Below are 19,786 nucleotides of genomic sequence, written 5' to 3' on the forward strand. Positions count from 1 at the left end.
GACCCGTGCTTCGTCAAGTCACTATAACTCTGCTTCTAATGAAACAAATATCATAAACAGTTGACACAACACTAATGAAGGTTGCCGCTTTCGACGACAACAAAGATACAACAGATGGCACCACTAGTTTCATCTATTTTCGAAAAGTGCAGTTTCTTTTTGGACAGAGGGTGTATGATGTTTTACTTTCAATTTATTACTTTAATTTGTTTTATTTTCTGTATGATGGATATCATACATATATCTGTATGTGTGACTGACATCATTACTTGTTGAGGTTACAATATGTAGAAGCTAGCAACAATTGTCAAGACAGGTCACAGGAGCAAACATACTTTGAAGTCATAGCAATTTATGGGGTTAATAACATAGTGACCGAACAATGTTGAGTCAGTATGCTATTTTTGTATGTTCTTTTAAATGGACTACACAGATACACTTTATCATGAAAAGGTTAAAAAACAAAATCACTATTTCCTAATGGTTTTCTCTCTGATTTATCACTATCCTTTGCAGTCTATAGGAAGCTAGCATATACTGATGTTTTCATTTTTATGATGAATTCTGATTGCAGTGTAACCATGAAGGAAGGGAAAAGGGATAATCTTTACAGGAGGACATCTAACTTTATCTTTATAACATTATTATTATAAACAGATTATTTTCCAAAAATGTAAAATAAACTCTGGTTCTTTTTTTTTTTTAAAATAGGACATATCAACTTTAATAAGAATGATAAATTTAAACTTAATACATAAAAATTCACTGTGAAGATAGCAGAATTCTCTCAATCAACAGTCTTTATCTTCAAAGTTCAAGAGAACTTTGGTGAAGATAAAGACTGTTGAACCCACATAGATATTGTTGATCTTGAACCCACATAGATGTGTGTGTGCTTTCTCTACTGGTATTAATCATTGACAATGGAGCTTGGATTTCTGTTATATTGTCTGTGACAACATGTGGTGGAATTCTTTAACACTCATGTTCTGTTTCAGTCTCTGAATAGCAATAATTGAGAACCAATTTTGTGAATTATTTAATATGTAGAATAACTTTTGCAGTATGATACCTATAGTGGTTATATTAAAATGGTTGCATAGCTCATCCTGATTACTGTATTCAGTTATTAATCATGATGCAAAAACAGTGGAAATTTAAAAACAAAATTTAAATAATAGATTTTATAAAAAAAAATTGATAACTTATTTCTATAAGTATTTTATTGTGGAAAGCACTTCTGTATAAGCATACATGTTTGATATAGTTTAATAAAATAAAATTACCATAATTACTAATAACTAAAAATAATACTAAGTTGAATATTCCTTTAAATATCAAGTTAATAATAGCCAGAGATGATATGAAAAATTTTCAACTCGTTTTTTTTTTATTAGTACATTTTCCAGTTACATATTCGTGTGTAGCAAGAACACAATCTAATAGCTAAAAAGTTTATATAATACATTATAAGAGGAAGTGGCTTGAAAAACACATATCTATACAACAGAAATGAGAACATATTGTTTGGCAATGATTGCATCAGAATATAATAGAAAAGATGGATTGTAAATATCGCAGAATGTTGGAATTTAAATATGTAGATTCTAAGTAAGATTTATCACAGACAATAACTAATGAGTTAACAAGATAACTGAAATCAATGTATTAAAAAAAAAACATGCAACAATAGATCGGCACATTTTACAGCAAGCTGAATTGTGTCTATAACAAGAAATTTTGTATACCAATTAATTTACAAAAAAATAAATTACTAAACATATAAATTACTATTCTTAAAATAAATAAAACTTAATTAAAACTTATGCTGACTTTGAAAAGCTGTGTTGCTTGAACACATCTTGATGTATTTTTATGACAGAATCTCGACAAAGGCAGAATTAGTTATTGTCTTTTTTTAAAAAAATAAAAAAAACATTACATCAACTTTATTATAACATTTAAAAGAAATGTTCAGAAAGTTAAGTACTACATTCAAATTTCAACTACATAAATCAATGTAAAACATAATTACAGTGGCACAAACATAATAAACTACAGAATCACAATTGGAACTAAAAAAATTTCAAGTAAAGCAGATTTTTTTTTTTTCTATCAGTGAGACAAAAAAAAAACGTACATGGACAATCTTCAAACAATCCAGGAAACACATACTCTTCAACATTTAAAAAAATTGTCATGATGTTTAAAAAAAAAATTAGATCAATAATTCAGGAACAAATACAATTGTGGTTTCACTGTGCAATGTTCAACTGAAAAAAATAAATTTAGATTCAAATGTTGTATACTTCATAATAAACAGCAAACAACTTCAGGTCATAAACTACATCTAGTTTGATTTGAAACATATAATAGTTGATAATACATTTTAAAATCTAAGAGAAACTTCATTTACAGTGTTTTTTCTAAACTATTTATTCTTAAAATTATTACGACACCTCCAAGGACACTCCACAGTATGTAATTCATCTTCTACCCTACATGCCATGCCACAACCCATCAGCCAGATACAGTGCAGTCTACTGCCACTGATAGTATTTTTGTATGTATGCTGCATGTGTACTAGGGCTAAACTTAACAAAAAATAATTTCACAGGTGAGTTTGTGTTTTTAATCTAGTAAATACAGAACTTATAAAATATGCAGGCATCCTATTTATCAAACGACTTAAAATTATTTAACAATAACTGACAGCTTGGAAAAATCCCAGAAAGTTGGAATAAGGCAATTATCATCCCAATATATGAAAAAGGCGATTAGAGCAACTGTGAAAAATACAGAGGAATAAATCTTCTAACTACTGGTTATAAGTTATATGCATGAATATTAACTTCAAAATTTAAATCCTATGTAGAAGATAAACTTTGTGAAGAACAAAATGGCTTTCGAAAAGAACGATCATGCATTGATTAAAAATCTTAATGGAAAAACATTATGAACACAATATAGAAAAGCAAATAGCATTTGTAGACTACCAAGAAAGTCTTTGACAGAGTTAAGGAGCAAACTTGGACCATAATCAATCAAAACATTCCAAATCAGCTGCTTGCTGCAACAATAATAAATTTAGTTTAATCCTTTATCCAAGTGTGAGAAAACAAAGTTTGTGCCTGAAAGTATCTTCAGGACTGGGGTAAGGTGGTACAACACCTGGAAACTCGTTGTAAAGGTGGAGCAAGCGCACAACACTCCTATCTCAGTATCTCCCATAATGCAAAAGACATCTCCTTGCGGATATGTATAATGTTATGCATTAACGGGAGGGCCACTACCCAGACTAGTTTTGAACTTTATTGAGGTCTCTTCAGTGGGAGCCAGGCCCAAATGGAGATACCAGGCAGAAGCATTAGCAAGGTCATCTCTACCTATTGTTAGTGTTGGACCACCTTACCCCAGTCCTGAAGATACTTTCAGGTGCAAACTTTGTTTGCTCACACTTGGATAAAGGATTAAACTAAATTTATTATAGTCTAACCAAGTGAAAAATAAACTTTCAACAGCTGCAACAATAATATGTATCAGAATAACCAAAACAGCTGTAAGAATCAATGAAAAAGTCAAAGAATGGAAATAAACAGAGGGGGTCTCGTTAAGGAATGCCCAATGTCACCACTGTTAATTAATATCTATATAGATGAATTAATAAAGAAATAGAAGAAAATATAAAACCGGCATTTAAACTGGATCATGGAACTATACTTAATACCCTTTTTGTCTACCGATGACCAAATTATCACAGCAAGAAATGAAGATGAACTCCAAAAAATCAATATATGCCTTACACATAATTATCTGCAAAAAAAATTTGGAATACAAATATTAACAGACAAAACAAAAATCATGGCTTTTAAAGGACCACGTAAATCATGATTGAAAATAAAATTTTAGAACAAATTAACTGTTTCAAATACCTTGGATGTGCTATATCATATACAAAAGAAGCTGACATTGACATAAAAATTACAAATTTTCTAAAGATAACAGCAATGATCAATAATATTTTCAAACCTAACCAAGTTCAAAAGCATACAAGAATAAGAGTTTATAAAGTTTTGGCAAAACCTATACTGCACGGAAGTGAATTATGGACCACAAAAACTACATAAGAAAAAAGAATAGAAACTGAAGAAATGAAATTCCTGCAAAGGACAGTAGGCTATACTCTCTTGGACAAAAGAAGAAGCACAGAAATATATAAAGAACTAAAAATAGACTCAGTATTGGACAACATATATGAATATTGAAAGAAGTGGATTGAACATATTGAAAAAATAGTTCAAGACTACCTGAAAAAAATACTCCCATACCATTCAGTTGGAGATATAGAAGCAGGGACAACAAGAAAATGATGGAAAGAGATTGGAACAGGCCACTGGGCTTAAATCCCTGAAAGGATGATGATGATCTAGTAAACATAAAAATCCAAATTATACACATTTTTATTTAGTTAGTCATTTTTTTTTGTATGTATCCACCAATGTAAGGTTGAAACCAGTTGTACATTAATACTATGAGTAGGCTAATGGTTAGATAATCTTGTTCTTCTCTAGAGATCAAGCATGGCATTTTTTTAAAGCCAACTCAGGACGACAATAAGTAGTATGGTGGTCTCAAACATAGGAAATAATCTACAACCTAAAGATATTTACAAGTATCAGTGCTACAGGTGAATTCAAACCCACAGCCTATTTACTGGGGAACAGTGATGCTTTCCACAGCCAAGTTCAAGAAGTTTTGAATCTGATAGTAAAAATCACTGCAATGCAGTGTACACAACTAATACAATGATAAAAGTGGAAAAATCCAATCCAGAAAACTTGTTTACACTCTCAATGTATTTCCTTTATAAAGAGCTGCCATAAAAAAATCAAGAAATATATAGACTGAATATTGAGCCACAATGACATTGCAGTCCTATCTATAGTGTTTAGCTTGATCTCTCCTCCTTTGACAATAGCAGCAGTGCTCACAAATCAAAGCTTCAAGAACATTAACAAGTGTGTTTTAAATAAATATCTCTATGCCACTTTCCTAGGCAGTTTCAATGAAACCATCCTATCCTATTCCCTAAGCCATACGGCTAGTGGGAGTAGTTGTATGCTACCACTAGGGAGATAATTATGAGCAAGGTAATTTCCAGTTGCTTCCTTGCCGAAGTATATTTTATGACTGTAGCTGTGTGTGTTCACAGGACCGGTCTGCCTGTTTTGAGGGATGAAAAACTAGTTTCCGGGAGGGAAAAACTTCCACCTCCATATGAGACCAGTTAACTCATCTTTAGTTGAAAGAGACCAGATAAAGGTTCCTCACATCACTGACGAGAATCGAACCCAGGTCTTTCCGACCAAAGGGATTCATCTATACCGACTGAGCTATAGTAACTGAATATGGTTTTTAGCTCCATTATGGAGCTAAAAACCATATTCAGTCATATATCCTGTTTCTCATAAAGATAAAACAAAACATGTCACAATATTGGTATGCTGATTTATTTGCTTTTTAAGGAATAGATGCTGTTCAAAAAAAGCTGCTCTAGTCCATTTACTCTGTACAAATTGCAAATTCAGCGAAACTTAAAGCATTATTTCAATGTACAGCAACTTAAAGCCAGTGATAAACTTGCACAGTATGATTTTGATTTTGGCATATTTGTCATTATATTGAATTTGTTATCTGCTGTTAACATGCTGGTATGTAATAGTATAAAAATGAGAAAAATGATCAAGAATACTGAATAAAGTCTCATATTTGAATACAAGGGCACTTGTGGTCCAATGGTAGATTCCAATTTGTGTACATGCAGATTTAACGTATTGGCAAATTAGGTGAATGAGCATAAGTTAAGTGATTATTATGATACTTCAGCTATTGTGTGTGTGTGTGTGGGAGGGGGGTGGTGTAGCGATTTTGAATATAATAAACAAGAAATGTAATCAGTATGGCAAGGAAGTTAAATCACATTATTAGAAGACATCAGTTGAGTTATTCACAAGAAATCCCCAAAATAAGAGCAAAACAGTAATGTTATTTGACATTACTGTTAATTTATTATTATTATAAGGGCACCTCCATGGAGTCCAAGGACTCATTGCAGGAGACCCAATCTATCATACTTCTTCTTGAACCCATTAGCAGACTCACAACTGCCTGGAAACTCATTCACCACTCACCAAACAAAAAAAATCTAGTCATCACACCCCTACTTACCACAACTTTATTCAACTTCCAGGGATGACCCCTTGTCATTAAAACCCTTTAAACAACTTAAATGTTTCTATTATATCCCCTCTTTTTTCTCCTATCAACCAACTTCTGCAATCCATACACCTTCAATCTATCCTCATAGGGAACATTCCACAGGCCACTTACTATCTTGATCACTTGCCTCTGAATCCTTTCCACCATTTCCTCATCCCCAAGAAACCCAGGGGACCAGACTTGAGCACAGTAATCCAGAAGTGAGTGTATCAAGGCCTTTATAGAGGAATTACAACTTCTTTATCTCTACTTGTTAATGTGCTCTTCAATAGCCAAGTAATCCTATGGGCTACCTTAGCAACATGTACTCTAAACTTTAATTGTCTACCACCACCCTTAAATTTCTTGTTTTAAGGAAATAGATGAAATACAGTGCCATCAATACAATACTAGATTTAAATCTAATATCTGCATAATGCAAAGAGTTCAGATTAAAATATCCAATTTTCATATCAGGTTTTATTATTATCATCATACAGTCATCTCCACGGAGTCTGAAGAGTCATCGCTGGAGACCAATCTATTCACACAATCTATCATATCTCTCCTTGAACCCATTAACAAACAATGTATTCACAACTTACTCTGGCAACCTATTCCACTCATTCACAACTCTCCAAGCAAAAAATATAGTCCTAAAACCCCTACTAACCACACCTTTATTCAACTTCCAGGGATGACCCCTTGTTCTGGTCCCTCTAGCCAAGTGCTGAAACATTTCCCCTGCATCAATCCTATAAAACCCTTTAAAACAACTTAAATGTTTCTATCATATTCCTTGTTTTCTCCTATCAACCAATTTCTGCAATCCAATCCATATACCCTCAATCTATCCTCATAGGGAACATTCCACAGGCTGCTCACCATCCTGATCACTCGCATCTGAATCCTCTCTACCACTTCTTCATCTCCCCAAGAAACCCATGGGACCAGATTTGAGCGCAGTAATTCAGATGTGGGCATATCAAGGCCTTATAAAGAGGAATAACAAATTCCTTATCTCTACATGTTAATGTGTTCTTCAATAGTCAAGTAATCTTATGGGCTACCTTAGTAATGTCCTCTAAACTTTAACTCTCTATCTACCACCATCCTTAAAATATCTTGTTTTAAAGAAATAAATAAAGTACAGTGCCATCAATATGATACACAGCTTGTAATCTATTTTTCCCAGAATGCATAACTTTACATTTCTCCACGTTAAAATGACACCCATTATCTTTTGCCCATACTGACAGCCTATTTAAATTATCCTGCAAGCTCTTCACATTGCTTGATTGACTATTACTCTACCTAATTTCACATCATCAGCAAACAGCTGAATATTTTCCTTCAGGTTATTTCCTATATCATTTATGTACAAGTGCGTGTGGTTAGCCTAGTGGCTGTGAGCTTTGCAACCATATGCCTGGAGAAGGAGTGTCCTAGGTTCGATTCCCGTCGGTGATGCGATGAGCTGAAGGATCTTTCTCAGCCATAGCCAAGTTAGCTGGTCTTGGGCGTGGACATTAGGATAAAAAAAAAAAGGATAAACTGGGTTTTTTTCCCCAGTTTATCCTGGGGATTTTCATCCTACAAAGCAGGCAAACCAGCCTTGAGAACTCAACACTACAGGACATAGGATACACTGGGGTGTAGGGCTGACCACCTTATCCTGTGAACGGTTTGAGGTCCGATGATTAATAAACCTTCGACACTGCAAGGTAAAAGAGGGTATAAAGAAGATGAGATGAGATTTATGTACAAATTAAGCAGCAATGGTCCCAGCACTGAAACCTTGCGACACACCACTAATCATCTGTTTTCGCCTTGATTCTGCCCCTACATATACCACTTTTTGATATCTGTCCAGCAGCCACCCTCTTATCCAGTATCATATTCATTCCTATTTGTTCTAATTTATGTAACTGAGTTCCATGTGGTATTCTGTCATATGCCTTTGCAAAATCATTGTGTATGGAACATTCAATACTAATTTTACTTTACTGAACATACTTTACTGATTTCAACATTCCATGTTGAAATCAGTAAAACTTTCAATTAGTTTCTTCGCTTGGGAAAAAAAGAAGTAAATATTATATTTTTGCTATGACAGCTTTCTCATGAGCAAACAAAAGAAGATTACAACTGGAAGCTTCTTAACAATAAGAAGAAGCTTCCAGTTATGATTACTTTTCAAATTTGCAATTTGAAAGTAATCATAACAAAACAAAGTTTTATCATTATTAACATCTGACCACCATGGAATCAGAGACTCATTATGAGGATACACACTATTACACACACAAAGCTCATTCAACCATGCTTTAAACTAATTCTATGTGTCTACATTCACAACACACACAGGCAATGCAATACATTCCACTCTCCATGTAAAGAACCTGCTTCTCACCCCTCTTTTCACATCCTCCTTATACAGTTTCTAGGATGGCCTCTTGTTTTACCCCCTTCTCTCATTCTATGAAAATTTCTTTCATTTCAACCTGATAACTATCTCTGACTAACTTATGTGTCTCAATCATATCCCCTCCCCCTCCTATTCACAAGGTTTTGCAATTTACATTCTTTCAATATATCCTCATATTCCACATTCCAAAGACCACCTTTGTGAATCTTCTCTGGACTCTAAAATATCCTCATCACCATGAAAACTCGATAACCAAATCTGTGCACAATCAAATAAGGCCTGATCAAAGTCTTATACAATGGCATCATAACCTCTATTTCTGCACGTCAGGTTTCTCCACGACATTGCCATTATCCAATATGATGTATTCACAACTTGTGCAATGTGGCCACTGAATTTCAGGTTCTTATCCACCACCACTTCCAGATCTTTCATCTTCTCTACCTCCTTTAAAGTTTACCCACCAAGTGTATACTTTGCATCCCATCATTGCTTACCAAATTTCAAAATCTTACACTTCGCAACATTGAACTGACAGTCCAACCAGCCTGCCCATTCATGCAATCTATACAAATCCTATTGTAAAGTCATAACATCTGCTTGACTCTGCATTGCTCTCCTCAATTTTGCATCATCTACAAACAGCTGCATATCACCAGTTAAACCCATCCCAATATCATTAATATACAAACTGAACAACAATAGTCCCAAAACTAATGTCTGTGGTGCACACCTTCCTCTTTCAGGATACTGCACTGGCATATACAACTTTCTGATACCTCTCTAACAATAGTCACCGATCCAATTGTCTGCTATCCAATCCCATCCATTTCAATTTAACTGCTTGTTAAATTGAATTACGTATTATATGAATTATATTATGCATCATGTTGGATATTATAATGTCCTTGTAGCAAAGCTTTTGTATTCGCTAGGTGAGTAATATACCCTTTAGTCAGGAAACTAAATTAATTTCTCTTCTGAATGCTATTTTTTATTAAACAACTTTAAATTAAACAGTATATAGAGTGTATGCCATGCATGTACTCTCATTCTATCAAGTGCTTTCTCTTCTATTTCCTGCATACTGAAAACCAAATGACTTTCAAGAGGAACCTATATACTACATTGTAGTATATTTCCCCCTTTTGCATCTCTACCTTGTACAGATGCAAGGGGGAAATAGTGGTAATGGTTTTGAGGCACTATGGTGTGAGATAGAGGTGAATAGAATTAAATACATTGTTAATGTTGCTATCCCAATTGCACTCCCCTCCACACACATGTACAGTGCACACCTAAAAAACTGATGTATTTTTTTTTGTTTCATAGGAACAGACAAAAAAATAAAAATAAAAGCAAGCAACCTAAACAATGAGTTCATATTACTCATTTCTAATCTTCATATGCCAAACATAAGGTAGGCTGCTCAGAAGTATTATATTATTATACAATTATATTTAGCATATAAATGCACTCACATTTTATTCAGTTTTATTTATCAATTTTATTATTCTGTATTGTATTATTTTGTATAATTTTGCTGGCCTAGTTAGCCAAATGGAAAATATATCTGCTCTCCAACAGGCTATGGGTTCAAATCTCACCATGGACTCGATCTTTGTGAATGTCTTTGAGTCACAGATGAATCAGTGCAGAGATTAGCTATTCAGCTTATTAAAGGCCTCAAGTGTCTCAAAAAGTTCCATGTTTGGTTTCTAAAAAAATGAAAAGTAAATTGGTCCCTGTTGATGTGCATACTATTTGTCAAATTTGTGCAATAAAATATGCTTCCCTTGCAGAGTTGCAGTGAGTTACAAAAGTGTGTGTCAAATATTTTTCTACAATGGTTGTACAATGAATAAAGCTAGTTTTTTTCTATTTATAAATATTTATAACTTTTTCTCTAATATTCTATGATAATATAGTAGTTATCCAGAGGTGTGCATCAGCAATGACTATTAATAACTATTCTTGCTTGGAAATTCAACCTGGTTTAATAAATGAACTGTGTGCAGTTAATAAGTAGCAGCAAGAATAATAAGTTCACATGGTAACAGTATTTGAAGTTGCATTCAAATGCCTTTGGTAAGATTTCAAATATGCTAGTTTTTCAAATAGATTTCAAAAATTGCACTTTCAACAAAGGTACTAATGATGCCAAAGGCAACATTAGTACCTTCGTTGAAAGTGCAATTTTTATATTTACAAGAGTTTGCAATATCAAAGAAGCAGTTATTCATCAAGCCTGTTGAGGTTACTATGTCAATGAACAAAGACATTAGATTTCCTTTTTTCCAGCAAAATATTGTTGGAAAATCAGCAAAACAGAACCTCAAAGAGCATCGTTTTACCTCTTTGAAGAAAACACTTTGAAGTTTGATACAACTCTTACTGAGTTTGAGAGCCCATGTTTATACTTTATTGCACCTTCCTTCAATCACTTGTTTTTATTTTGTCAGTAATATTTTGAAGAGACAGTTCAAAAACTAGTTTCTTGACCTAGTTTGGTCAGTGAAGTGCAATGATTAAACAATAAATTCAGTAATGAAAGTGCCATAAGCTGCAAAATTATCCCAACTGAATACTGTGATATTATTTTAAATGAAATCTTTCAATTTACTTGGCAATGCTACTCTTCAACATTTCATGACCAATAGCTTAGTGCATTTTTTTTTTTTTTAACTTATTGTAAATATCTTTTCTTTTACAAATTTCACTAGTGAAGTCTTTTGAACATGTTTAGTATTCCCAACAACTTGGCAATGTTATAATGTAATATGCCATCTTTATGTCACAGCATCACATTATTTTTAATGATTTGCCAATGGATAAAATATACTACATCTGCTACTATCCCAATGGCTTTAACAGGCCTTTAAGGCCCACAACCTTCCAAGCATGCTTGGATTTCGTAACCGAAATACGAGGATAGAATGGTCACTCCTATGCCTCAAGGTATTCTTGGCTGTATCCCTGTGTGTTCAAGGGGCCGGTTTGCCTGCTTGCGGGATGAAAAACACCAGATAAACTGGCGGAAAAAACCCTACTGCCCGCGCCCAAGACCGGCTAACTTGGCTATGACTGAGGAAGATCCTTCAGCTCCTCACGTCTCCGACGGGAATCGAACCTAGGACACTCCTTCCCCAGGCATATGGTTGCGAAGCGCAAAGCCACTAGGCTAACCGCGCGGACCTACATCTGCTACAGGTTACTTAATTTTCATATGCAGAATCTGTATAAAAATCACTCCAAATAGCTGTTTGTCATATGATTTTTCAGTACTCAGCCTTGATATTTGGGAGTGCTGAGCTTGTCTAATCTTAAAAAAGCACAGTTGTTTGCCTGTAGTCCACTGTGTTCTCTTTCTTTTAGCATGAAACCAGTTAGCTTAGTGGATAACATCATTACTCTCCAACAACAAGATGTGGATTCATATCATATGATGGCATGTTGAAAGTTTTTTCCACTTGGTTATAGTATAAATTAAAGATAACTAGAAATGATATTCTTGGTTCAATTCTTTATCCAAGTGTAAGCAAACAAAGTTTGTGCGTGAAGTAACTTTGCGACTGGACAACTCGTATATAGAGGCTAAAGACTTCACATCACTTGCCTTAGTATCCATAGCTCCCACTGATACCTCAAATAAAGGTCAAAATCGGTCTGGGTAGTGACCCTTCCGATAATGCATAGCATTATACATGTCTGTAAGGATATGTGCTTTGCATTATGGAATACTAAAGCAACTGATGTGAAGTCTTTAGCATCTAAAGAGTTGTCCGGCGTGAAGTTACTTCACGTGCAAACTTTTTTGCTTACACTTGGATAAAAGATTAAACCAAGAATATAATTCCTTGGCATCTTTAATTTATACCTATGATGGAATGGATGTTTCTGTAATGTCATTAGGTGGGTAGAATTTTCAGTGTCCAATGTGACACCATCATACTTATGGTGTCAACATTATGTTTAATGTATGCTTGTGACTTACAGTTCTGCGTTTTAGTCTCTGGGGTTTAGGATTCCTATATCATTTATCCTTCCGACTACCAATTAAATTATACATGCTACAGGTTATTCACTTTTTTGTAAGCAGAATTCAGATTTAAAACACTTCCAATAGTTCTTTTGTCACACAAAGATTTTTCTGCACTCAGCAATTAGTTGTATACCTAACAACAAAATCCAAAAGCCTATAAAAATAGGTAGAGAATTTTTTTCTTATTTTTTGGGGGTGTGGGAAAGAAAACTCAAAGTTACATTGCTTCATATAAACTGAAATAAAGCATGATGTAGGATCTTTGTTACAGTGATCATGGTTTCTTAACACTTCCAATGAATGCTCTGTGGAAGAAATATAAGCCATTCCTGTACAATGCCATAGTACTTGATTTATCTTTGTTTCATGTGCTTCAAGTCCTGATCTCTCCCCCCCCCCCACCTTTGATGTGTTCTAACATGAGTAACTCTCCTGACCAGCCTGTTTGTCTTTCATAGCCCGATTTTTTTTCTTGGCGATGAATGGAGAGCAAGGAGATCTGAAATATTATTTATTAGACAGAAAGCCACTTTCGTTTTTTGCTGATGAACTTCTTTGAAATCTTGTCAGTGACTGATTGTATATAAGGAAATGATACTGCTCCTCTATACTCCTGTTCTCTACCATCTTTCGATTACAACTATTTTGTGGGAAGCTAAGACTGAAGTATTTGAGTTCTTGGCTTCTTTTACATGTCTTGCTCGTCTCATACAGTTTTATAATATCAGTTTTTTTTTTTTGGGGGGGGGATAGTGGAGTGTTCTATGGAAGTATCCTTCTGCATGCATTGGCTTTCTCTAGAACAAACAGCTAAATTTATTCTGTTCGGAATCAATTTAGAAAGTCCCATAATAAAAAAAAGCAGGGATCTGTTATCTTTAAATTCAATACGAAATTTCTGGAGGATGAATGTTGTTAAATGATCTGCAAAATTCTGCGACTGTTTTGCTAAGCCAGGCCATACAATGAATATATGACCCACACAGCACAAAGAAAAGTTTAGGTTGTAATTTAATTTCTAGTCTCACAGGGACTGTTTTTCAAATGGTTCAATAAAGGAGAGATAGTGATGAGCCCATTACTATGCCTTCTTTTTGCTCATAGTATCTGTCATGGAATTAGAAGAGTATGTTATTAATGCAAATGTTCAAATGAAGTCACAGTATCTGGTGGAAATAGCACTTGTAATAGTTACATAGTTGTTCGATGTACAGTGGTACATCCTGCTATGGGACACAGTAGCATGTCCTAATACAGGCCACAGTATACTATCTTGCTAATATATCTTTGGAGCTCTATAAATTGTAGGAAATAGTGGATATCTACAAACAAGATGCTGCTTAGTCCTCAGGCCAATTTACAAGGCCTCTGAGGGAACTGTTGGTATGGATATGCCAGGTGGGGTGACAGTCCAGTATTTTGCCAACATACACCGTTGTTAGGGATGATTGTTTTTTACATTTAAAAGGAGTATGAATTTATAAAAAGGATAATAAATATCCAACATCTATTTACAGCTAAGTAAGCAAACAATGTGCCTTTTGAAACTAAGTTCTGAAATATCTACAAACAAGATGCTGCTTAGTCCTCGGGCCAATTTACAAGGCCTTTAAATTTGTAAATGGATTAGTGCTTAGAATTAAGGATTTCACAGCCTGCTTTAACCTCTTTAGTAATTTTCTGAGAGAAAGTTGAGCAAAAAATATTTATTTTGTATTTTTATTATGCTTTAATGATGCTTGTTTAGAAAAACAAATTCCTGTTGATCAATTCAAATTTTTTTTTATGCATTTATAAATTAGTCATTTTTCTATAAGAAATTTGCCCAAGTTATTTCAGAAATATAGAACTTCCACTAAGTGCAAAAATAAAATAAAATCCAATTTAATTTTTATTTTAGAACTGACAATTCCTTCATGACAGGTTAAGCCTGCCCCCCCTTCTCCTGCATCTGTACAAATAGTGCACATTCTTGTGGAATTGGTTTTCTTTGTTGCAGGAGGAACAGTATCTGGAAAATGTTGGGTAGTAAACCTAAGGAGTTGGACTGGTTCCAGGACAACCACAAGTACTCACAAATGACTTGTAAATATCCTACAAGGTCTATTAGATCCATTCTGAAATCAGTGGACTTCTTTGATTGTCCTAATTTTCTATACGAAATGTATGAATTCCATAAAGCTACTTCCAAAAGATGGAAAAATATTTTCTTGTAATATATATATAGAGAGAGAGATAGATCCCCCCCCCCCTTCCATTTCATTTCAAATCACAAGGAAATAACTAACTATAACAATAAACTCCCTAATGAGTTGGTGGTATAGAAAACAAATACTGAAGATTTTCAACACAAATGTTCCAACCACACATCATGCTGCCCATGCATCACTTCACCAATATGAATTTAAAATTTGAGACGGAAAAGAAAACTTACATGAAAACTATTCTAATGATGAAAAATTTTAACCTTAGTATCTAAGATATCTTCAGTATAATGAAGTGGAACACAATTAAAATACAAATAACTGAAGCATTTTAAAAAGCTCTATCATAGAATAAGCAAGCTAAAAAGGAATTGGACAATAACTAGTTAATTCCTAATTAATTAATGTAAAAAGTATATTAAGATAAGAAAATAATAAATTAGGAATTAATGAACAGATACAGACTGGTGTCCAAAACCCAAGGACGAACACTATTTCTGAAGATTACAACTGATTCAGACAAATCAGCTTGTGGCGATTTGTATAACTTGCGATTTTGAGTAGAACGTGGGTACACGTTAAAATTTTCAAATTGCACACAAAGGCTTCATGTGGTGGCACTCAACAGGATAAAACACAAAAGGCTGTGCTAAGCAACTTGTTTGAAGGAAGCTCTTTTCATGAAGGAATAAAGTTGCAAACTTGGATGTCTTGTAATGTCTCAAAAACATCTAGATTATTTCACGGAGGGAAGAATTATTGCAAAACTTGAAGATGCTTTCCAATACTTCTTGAAGAAACTGATATTGCAGAGAGTTTGGAATCTCACATATTATTATATTCAAGCTCTGGGCAGCATTTCCAATTAATGGAAGCTCTCATTCTACCAGAGAGAATGAAGATAGATTTTTAGTTATAACAGCAAAACGTAATTGATGCACCATGGCAGGTCAGCTTGCAAGGCAGCTTCATTCAAGCACAGGTACACAGACATCTCGGCAATCTGTGGCAAGACGTCTGCAACAAGTTGGCCTATACTCACGAAGGCCTGTAGTCTGCATCCCTTTATCCACAACTCATTGTAGAGTATGTTTTCAGTGATGTTGAAGCGATAAATATTGGACAAGACACCAATGGACTAACGTACTCTTTACAGATGAGAGTCAATTCTAGATGACACTTGATCTGGTGTGAAAGTGGTACTGCTTACTATTGTGAGAATGTTCTTGAAAGGGATAGGTACAGCAGTGGTGGGGTCTTGGTAGGCATAATTATTATCATCATTCGTGACACCTCCAAGGAGTCCGAAGACTCATCACGGGAGGACACCCACTGTACAACTCTCTGTCTCCACCAAACCTCTACTACCAATCATCTACATCAGCGCCATCTACTGCCCACCACAACAGCTAGTATTTTTTGTCTGTAAATTGCATGTGTTCTGAAGGGCCGATTTGTCTGTATGCAGGATGAAAAATCCGAGTTTCCGGGAGAAAAAACCCTGCTACTTCTGTATGAGATTGGCTAACTCACCTTTGATTGAAAAAGTCCATATGAAGATTCCTCCTGTCATGACGAGACTTGAACTTAGGCCTTTTCCAACTGAAGAGTGCAATGTACCATCGTTCTTCCAATTGCGCTATGGAGGCTGGTAATGAAGAGGCATTATGTTTAATGAACACACCGAGCTACAAGTGCTGGAAAAAGGGACTATGACTGTGTAAACAATATTGCAACAAAGTTCTTCAGCATCATGTTCATTTGTTCCATGGTACTGTAGGTGAAGAATTCAATTTTATGGATGACAATACCACATCACATTGTACAGTCTCCTGTACGATATGGAGATACTTCTGGAGACCAAAGATATTAACTGAATTGAGTGGCCAGCATGCTCTCCAGATCAACCCCATGGAACACGTTTGGGATGCAACAGCAAGATGTACTACTGCTCAAAATTCCCTCCAAAAAAGCCTGAATTACATCTGCCTCAAGGACTCCTGAATCACTTGGTTTTAAGAATGGTACAACGTTGCGAGAGCAGCATCACAGTTCGGGGTGGACATATTCAATACCGAAATGAGTCTCTCTGCATAGTTTTCTGTAAGCACTATACATTAATTCCTTAAGTACATCCTTAAGAAATTTGTAACTTTTGCCAAAAACATATTGCAATTTAATTTATAGCAAATTTATAACACATTTTTTTGTGTAATATAATTTATTAGTATGCTAGCAATAAATTTATGTCCACATTTGACTGTAATCATGAAAATGTTTTCATATACAAGTAATAATGTAGTTCGTCCTTAGCTTTTGAACACCAGTGTACTTCCCATAGAGGAGATAACCAAAGGCCATCAGATCTGTTTAAATTTGGATGATGTAATGATGTAAAAATTTCCAGCTGACTCTGCATAAATGCTCCCATTTGCTCCAACTTACATAACAGTTTTCCACGGTATTCTGTCAAATCCTTTCGCAAAGTCCAGCACTATCATGCTATAGCCATTTCCTTTATTTAATACTGCTGTCGCTTTATTATAAAATGTGAATAAGTTACTAAGGCAATACTTATCTTTTACAAAGCCATGCTGCCTCTTTAGATTATCCTATTCCTATCCGCCCATTCTTGAATTTTATCTTTAACCAACTTTTCCAATACTTTTCTTTATATTAAAAAACTTTTCCAGGGCACTGTTAATTCCCTTGCACATTCATGTAACACAAAGGTTGACACGCATTCCAGTCCCATGGTTGTATTTATGTTGTTATTTTTTGATGTGCTGAGCACCTCCTGTTCATATACCTCAATTCTCACATAAGGTTCTGTCACATCAGCAATTACAAAATCTTAACCTGATTGATATACACTTGCAAAGTGGTCGCTCAGCAACTCAACTATTTCTTCTGCTTCTGTCACCTTCCTGCCATTAGCATTGATTAAAGTCATTCTTTTATATTATTCCTCTTCTTGCTTGCTATACAGCAAAAAAAACTTTTCGATTTACTCTAGCTTGCTTAGTTAATTTTCTCTCAATAATCTGATTAGGCCTTTCTTACTAAACTGGTCACCCTTCTTGACTGCACTTTGGACTGCTTATTAATATGCTTATCGTCTTTTGCTTTATATTTCTTCCAAAATGTGTTCTTTTTCTGAAGCTCCTACTTTATATCTCTACTGTTCCACTTAAACTCCCACTTGGTTTTTTCTCCTGACCATGGATATGTAGTCTGATACTGCTTCTATCAAACAATCCTGATCATTTCCCATGAACTACTGGCATCAATTCCTTCTAGTCTGATAGGCTTGCCAATGCTCCCAAACTGCTTTCCAAGTCTGTTGTCAGCTGTATAGTTCAACATAAAACCTTTCTTGATAGAGAATTCCACATATTCAGCAACCTCCCAGAAGAGGAATTGCATAGTCACCATCCCCCAATTGGAGACCGAGTATCTATGAGGGTGGCCTCGACCATAGATGGCACTATCAGCAAGATTTTTTTTTCTAAGTTGGTACATCTGTCATAAGCATCCATGTGAAATTGTAAGTCATTCTATCAATCAAGTAGTTTGTTTTATACAGCTGTCTGAAGCAAAAGCGTTGTCTGTATCCCTTGAAATGGATAAAATTGAGTATCATGCAGTTATAAAATTCTTTGTAAAAGAAGGCTTAATGCCAAAAGAAATTCATTTGAATTTCCTAATAGTTTATGGGCACTCTTCTCCTTCATTGTCGACAATCAAGAAATGGGCTGATGAGTTTAAACGTGGCCATACCAGCCTTGAATTGATCCACGTGAAGGACGTCAAAAAAGTGTAACACCACCAGAAATCATTGATCAAGTGCACGATATGTTACTGGATGACCAGTAAGTCAAAGTGCGTGAAATTGCTGAGACTATAGGCATTTCAAAAGAACGTGTAGGATATATTTTGCACGAAGAATCATATCAAAAATCTTTGCACAAGATGGGTGCTGCACTAGCTCACAGCTGATCAAAAACACTAGCATGAAAATCTCTGAACATTGCTTGGAGCATTTTAACAAGAATAAAACTGATTTTATGCATCAATTTATTACTAATGGATGAGACTTGGATTCACCATTACACACCAGAATCCAAACAGCAGTCAAAACAGTGGACAGAAGCCGGTTGTTCAGCGCCAAAGAAGACAAAGTCGGTTCTATCAGCAGGAAAGGTCATGGCATCGGTGCTTTGGGATCCTAAAGCCATTTTGTTTATTAATTATCTTGAAAAGGGTAAAACAATAACCAGGGAATATTATTCTGATTTTTTAACCAAATAGACAAAAAAATTTGTGAGAAAAGACCCGGATTGCAGAAGAAAAAAATCATTTTCATCAGGACAATGCACCTGCCTGCAAAAGTGTTTTGGCAATGGGAAAAATTAAGGAATCTGCACTATGAATTGTTGGAACATCCATCCTATTCCCCAGATTTGGCTCCCTCTGACTTCTATTTCTTCCTAAAACAAACTATTCCTTGCTGGTCCACGTTTTTCTTCGAATCAAGAAATGATTGACTGCAGCTGTAGAGGGATATTTTGCAGATCTTACTGAGAACCACCACAGGGACAGGATAATGGCGCTGGAGCATCACTGGAATAAATGTATTAGTCTTAAGGTGATTATGTTGAAAAAGAAAAATAATTTTGAAATTATAAATTTATTTTTTTCGACCGCGCGGTTAGCCTAGTGGCTTTGCGCTTCGCAACCATATGCCTGGGGAAGGAGTGTCCCAGGTTTGATTCCCGTTGTAGATGTGAGGAATTTGAGGATCTTCCTCAGGCATAGCCAAGTTAGCCGGTCTTGGGCGTGGCCAGTAGGGTT

The 19,786-nt window shown here is 35.0% G+C and overlaps 1 protein-coding gene across 2 annotated transcripts in view; it reads right to left on the reverse strand.

Moving 5' to 3' along the window:
* Positions 1-1,366: 1,366 nt before the first annotated feature.
* Nmnat (nicotinamide mononucleotide adenylyltransferase) overlaps positions 1,367-19,786 on the reverse strand; it is a 209,340-nt gene continuing 190,920 nt past the window's right edge. For both annotated transcript variants that reach the window (XM_090393336.1, XM_090393335.1), the window contains one exon: positions 1,367-2,273. The gene's annotated coding sequence lies outside the window, so the exon portion shown is untranslated. The remainder of the gene's footprint in view (positions 2,274-19,786) is intronic.

The sequence above is a fragment of the Typopeltis vanoorti genome, chromosome 5, assembly GCF_054136105.1.
Source record: "Typopeltis vanoorti isolate ZY-2024b chromosome 5, IOZ_Tvanoo_1.0, whole genome shotgun sequence".
NCBI classification, from domain to species: Eukaryota; Metazoa; Arthropoda; class Arachnida; order Uropygi; family Thelyphonidae; genus Typopeltis; species Typopeltis vanoorti.